Below are 6,000 nucleotides of genomic sequence, written 5' to 3' on the forward strand. Positions count from 1 at the left end.
ATGTTTCTCTAAATTCCTGAGTGGTCTTAAGACAAATTCTGTGTAGTTTAAATGGTTGTTTTTGGTTTTCTAAATTACAAGTTACGGTGTTTTACTGGAGATATAGTCCACATAGCTCCTCACTGCCATTTCAGAATCCACATTTCTGATTATAGTTGGGACCAGAACTAGGGCCAGGCAATTAGGTAAGTGGCTGTGATCATTATTTGTCCTCATGGGCAGAGAGGCAAAAGACAGTGGAGAAGTAGAATTAGGAGATAAGCCTGGCAGGCAGAAGGAGGAAGCGGAGGAAAAAGCCATGACAAGGAAAGCATGAACAAGCCTCAGCACCTAAGCAAGCAGATGGGTAGTTTGCCAAGGTAGGGAAACTTCCTTTACCTAGATCACAAAGAGAGAAGTAAAACAGACAGGGGGCACTACTGAGCTGGTTTCTAGATGTTTCTTCTCTCATGCTTCCCATCTTAATGAACCTGAGTGTGAAATCTGAATTGTGAGGAGAAATTTTTGAGACCTGGACAATTTCTGCATAAACTGGGTAATGGGTGAAATTAATAAATTGCTAATTTTGTTGAGTGTGATTCTGGTACTCTAGTTATGTTAAAAAGCAAAACAATAACAACAAAAATAGTCCTCAGAGAAGCAGCTGCAGTAAATTTACAGATAAAATGGTGTCTTGGATTGGCTTCAAGATGCTCTATCCTGAAAACAGAAAGCGTGGGGTGGGGAGGGGGTTGGATGAAGTAAGAAGAGCAAAGTGTTAAGGTGCAAGTAGGGAACAGAGAGATTTGTTATATATTCTCTCTACTTTAGTTCCTTCTTCAATATTTTTCATTGTAAATTTGAAAAAAAAATTGAATATCCCTTCCAAGATAATTTGGAGAGGAAAAACAGAGGAAACCTTCATTTCCAGGGTGTGAGTGGAGAACACTGCAAACTGTTTGATCTCACTCCTGCCATCTGTTGACATCTGTGGGACTTAATATCCAGTAGGAACAGAAACTGAGAGCCAGAAGAAAGTGGTTTAAATTAGTTACCAATAAATTAGATATGAACATAAGGCAAACTTGAAACATTTAGCTCCTCCACATACATTTCATTAAAATTTTCCTAAGATTAAAAAACAGCTCCTACATTTTTGGGGATGAAAAATGTTAATATGTTGATTTGAAGATCAAGACTTCACTATATACATTTCTTAAAACTCATTAACTAGAACTTAAAATGTGAGAAATTTTGTCTCAATTATACCTCAGTGAAGCTAATTCTTAACAGAAACCCCCAAAATCCCAGCTTGCTCCACAACCCAGTCCACTTGATCCCAGATATGTTACATAAAGTAAAAATTATTATTTTTTGAGACAGAGTCTCAGTGTCCCCCAGGCTGTAGTGCAGTGGCATGTTCTCTGCTCACTGCAACCTCCATCTCCTGGATTCAAGCAATTCTCTTGCTTCAGCCTCCAGAGTAGTTGGGATTACCGGCGTGAGCCACCATGCCTGGCTAATTTCTGTATTTTTAGTAGAGACGAGGTTTCACCATGTTGGCCAGGCAGGTCTCGAACTCCTGAGCTCAGGTGACCTGCCGACCTTAGCCTCCCAAAGTGCTGGGATTACAGGTGTGAGCCACCATGCTCAGTAGTGAAAATTATTTCAACTGATTAACACACTACTTCTTAGTCTGGGAAATGGGGATTCCAATTCTTAACTTCCACACTGGTTGAAGAGATGAATATGGCAATGACTATAAAGCCCTGTCCCTGGGACAGGACAATGGCTCAGCACATGCTGACAGAATAATTTTTTACAAGACCTGGTCTGCACCATGAATGCAGCAGCCTGAATAAAGCACTGAGAGAAGAAATGTAGGGACAATGATGGAAGTGCCCTGAATGAGGGCATCAGATCTGGGGAACCTTCCCCACGAGGAGAACCAGCTGAGAGGTTCTGAGCCTCAGACGGGACAGTGTAGGGCACAAGATGTCAGACATTAGCAAAGGAAACCCATGATGGTTTAGGGCAGAGAAGGCACTGCAGGAAGGCAATACATAAGAAGTCCCCACCTGGGGTTGGGCTGTCCTCCCTTACCCTGCAGGCAGTCCTCTCATGGGTAACATGGGAGTGGAGGAAGAGGAGCTGGGGACTAAAATAGTTCTAAAATTAGCTCTGTGATCCTCAAAGGTGGCCTTGGAAATCCTCAGTACCAGGGTAGAGCCTCTTCTTGTTAAAAAAAAGGACCCAAAGTCTTCCAGAGAAGAAAACCATTGTAGGCAGGTTCCTGGGAACAGATTCCGAGTGTGGGCATCACAACAGAGCCTGTCCTGAAACGATGCTTACACTAAACACAGCTTATCCTGTCGGTGCTTCCAGAATAAGGAAGTGTTGATATTCATTATAATATTTAACACATTGAGAATTTAATATATGCCAGGGACGGTTCCAGGCATGGCACAAATTTTTCTGCCTTCAATCTTCACAAATGTTCTATGAAGTGACTATTACCCACCAATTTCAGATGATGAAACAGGCACAAAACATTTAAATACCTTTCTCAAAGCAACGCAGCCAAGAAAGTGATAGAGCCTGGGTTTCAGTTCTCACTGTAAAGGGTTATGTCTTAACCAGTAGGCAGGGCTCTGACATTTCTCAATGAATCTGCACAGGTTAGGAGGGGATCTGGGTCAAGCTAGATTAGCTTGCAAGGTCATGAGGTATATCTTGACTGATGGGTCTCTCTACCATGGGGTTCTGCTTACAATTTTTCCGTAATGAAATGATTAAAATCAGTTATTTGGCCAGTCCACAGCCCCAGAGGCATTTAAAAAAACTGCTGGGCCCAATGGTTGCTGTTACTCCCACTCCAATAACCAAGGAAGCCCTACCAACCTGGTGAGGATGAAACTCACCTTTTTTCCCTTGCCCAAATGCGTATATATGGGGCTTGGGGAGTCCTGCCCTAGAAACCATAAAATCTAATCAGACGAGTAAACTCTTATATAATGTGGCTCACTTTCCAACCTGACTCTGGTACAGCATCACATGACAGCAGATGCTGAAGGAAGTTATTTTAGCCCAAAATATACTTCTTTGACAAGTTTTGAAGTGGCTGCCACAGGCGCAACATACTGAAATGGATAGCCCCGCAAAGCTGCCTTTAGTGGGAAAATTTGCATCTGTAGCAAATCTCCACTAATGTAGCCAGATCTCCTTCGTTCTAAGCCTTTCCTAGGTCTGGAAGAGACAGCCAGTTTGACGCATGGTGGCTCACACCTGCAATCCCAGCACTCTGGGAGGCCGAGGCAGGTGGATCACCTGAGGTCACGAGGTCAAGACCAGCCTGAGCAACATGGTGAAACCCCATCTCTACTAAAAATACAAAAATCAGCCAGGCGTGGTGGTGGGCATCTGTAGTCCCAGCTACTCAGGAGGCTGAGGCAGGAGAACTGCTCAAACCGGAGAGGTGGTAGTGGCAGTGAGCTGAGATCACGCCACTGCACTCTAGCCTGGGCGACAGAGCAAGACTCTCTCTCAAAAAAACAAAAACAAACAAAGAAACAAAAATAACTGAAAACATACATTTACCATCTATTCTGTGTGCTGCCAACTAAGAGGCTTCATCTACATAACAAGAACTTTGATCTATGCAATCCCCTTAACTCTGGCATACTTCTGATTCCAGTCTTTAGGCAACAGCTTAAGTCTCTCAACCAATTGTCCACTAAAGAATACCTAAGTGCCCCCATGAGGTGTAAACCCGTTTGGAGATACTGGATTTTTGGGAGGAACCCATGTGTATCTTTCTCACATTGATTTATGATTTTCTGAGGCAGGATCTCGCTGTGTTGCCCAGGCTGGCATGCAGTGCAGCCAACATAGCTCGTTACAGCCTCCACCTCCCGGACTCAACTGACTGGGCCACCGAAGTAGCTGAGACCACAGGCATGGGACACTACGCTCTGCTAATTTTTTATTTTTCTAATTTTACGTAGAGACAGGGTGTCTCGCTGTGCCGCCCAGGCTGCTCTGGAACTCCTGACCTCCCACAGTGCTCAGGCTGATTTATGATTTTACCTGAAATTCCTGTCTCCCTGGATTGTATAAGATTAACCTGCAAGCCGACCACCTCGGGCACTTTCTCAGGACCTCTTGAGACTGAATAACCTGGGCCACAGTCACTCACACTGACTCAGAATAAACCTCTTTAAATATATTTTGCCATCATTAGCAGGGCTCCAGGGAAGAGGCCACCTGGGTCCCCACAGCTACCTCACCTCCCGCGGACGCTGCCCCACGCAGAGCCCCCCACACACGTCTAGAAGTGCCCGTGCCAGGACATCTGGTCCCGGCCTACCCTCCCACCCAAGGAAGATAGTCCCAAGGCGGGCTGCCCCCAACCCAAAGCAGCGACCCTTCCCCAAAACACGCGGGCGAAGTCCTCCCCGGTCCCGCCTCCCACAACAAAGTCTGGAGCATCAAGAGTCGGAGGGAACCCGAGTCGGACCTAGTCCATCAGTCTCTGGGCTGTAAGCCCCACCCAACCGGTGGACCCAGTCTGTGGCGGAGTCCCCCACCACCTCCAGCCAAACGACCCCCGTGGCAGCTACCTAGGCCGCTGGCCCGTCCCCACTCGAGGAGCGGCGACCCTGGCACACGGAGACCTGGGTTGCTCGGCGCCCCTGTGAAATCCTGGCTGCCTAACCGCCACTACACGCAACCGGGGACGGAGACGGAGTAGCGGCCCAGACCCGGGGCGCTCGGCGAGCCGCAGCACCACAGCCCACTCCAAGGCGTGGCCTGGGTCTCCGCCCCTCCCCAGAACATGGAGACGCCGGGCCTGAGGGAGGGCGCGCTACGGCCCCAGCAGCGCCCTGGCGTCCCAGGCCTTCCCGGCCCTTCTTCCTGCGCAGGAAGCGCGGGCTGGAGAGAGGGACCCGCAGGAGCGCGACTCACCAAGGCGGCTGACGGCGAACGGAGGAGGTGAGGTCACCGACGGTGGACTACCCACCTCCCAGCTCGGTGACGCCCAGGGATCTGGACCGCTCGGCGCCGCCCGGGCTACGCTACGCAGAAGCCTCTGCGCGGCCGGGAATACGCTACCCAGAATCCTCGGCGCGACCCGTGGCTCTGCGACCCTCCGCTTCGCATCCCCGCAGTGGACTACGCTCCCCAGAGTCCTCAGCGAGTAGTCCAGGTACACGCCCCAGAATGTTGGTCAAAGCCGTCCACAGGGGACTGCCCGACCCGGAATCCTTGGAAGAACTCCCCTGACCGCGACCCTGTGGTCTTTTGGACGCGGAGGGATCCTTTCAGAACCGGCGATTTCTTTATGTAGCCTTGTACATACAATAAGAATATTTGTCCATTTCTATGATATAGGTAAATAATTTTACCACGGTCTTTGGATTATTGTTATATCTTTTTTCTTTTCTTTTCTTTTTTTTTTTTTTTTGCTATGTAGTCCTTTTGATCTCTGAGAGATTTTCCTACGGATTTTGTGGTTTTATCATTTGCATTTAGATCTCTCAATGGTTTTTCTCCAGGTATACACTGTGAATATATACTTATTTTTAAAATTTTCCAATATTTTATTTTCCCATTAAATTTATTAAAAATATAGTCTTTTACCACATAATTTAAGGTTTCAGCTACATCACTGAGTATACTCACAATTTACATTTGCATTTCAGTTTCTAATTTTCCCCCATATATCTAATTATGCATCAGTGCCACTTCAGGGCAAGACCCTGGCCCTGAAGTGGATTTGAAGGGATCCTGTCCCTGGTTTAATCTTGCTCTGCCTTCGCCCGTCCCTCTCCTGGCCCTACCATGGCCCTGCCCCTTCCCTGGCTCTGCCCTGGTCTTGTGCTTACCCTGAGTGAGAACTTGACCCTGCCCCAGCCTTGTCCCAGACCTGGCCATGGCCTTGCCCCTGCCCTGGGCCGGCGCTGGCACTGGCATGGACCCTGGACCTGGCTCTTGGCTACTTAAGGCCATACCCTGGCCCAG

General features: G+C 47.9%; 1 protein-coding gene across 1 annotated transcript in view; it reads right to left on the reverse strand.

Annotated features, from left to right (window-relative positions):
• LOC135965525 (uncharacterized) overlaps positions 1-5,058 on the reverse strand; it is a 42,097-nt gene extending 37,039 nt beyond the window's left edge. The window contains 1 exon segment of the mRNA XM_074003212.1: positions 4,945-5,058. The gene's annotated coding sequence lies outside the window, so the exon portion shown is untranslated.
• Between the last annotated feature and the right edge of the window lie 942 nt (positions 5,059-6,000).

The sequence above is a fragment of the Macaca fascicularis genome, chromosome 10 (assembly GCF_037993035.2).
Source record: "Macaca fascicularis isolate 582-1 chromosome 10, T2T-MFA8v1.1".
Taxonomy (NCBI): domain Eukaryota; kingdom Metazoa; phylum Chordata; class Mammalia; order Primates; family Cercopithecidae; genus Macaca; species Macaca fascicularis.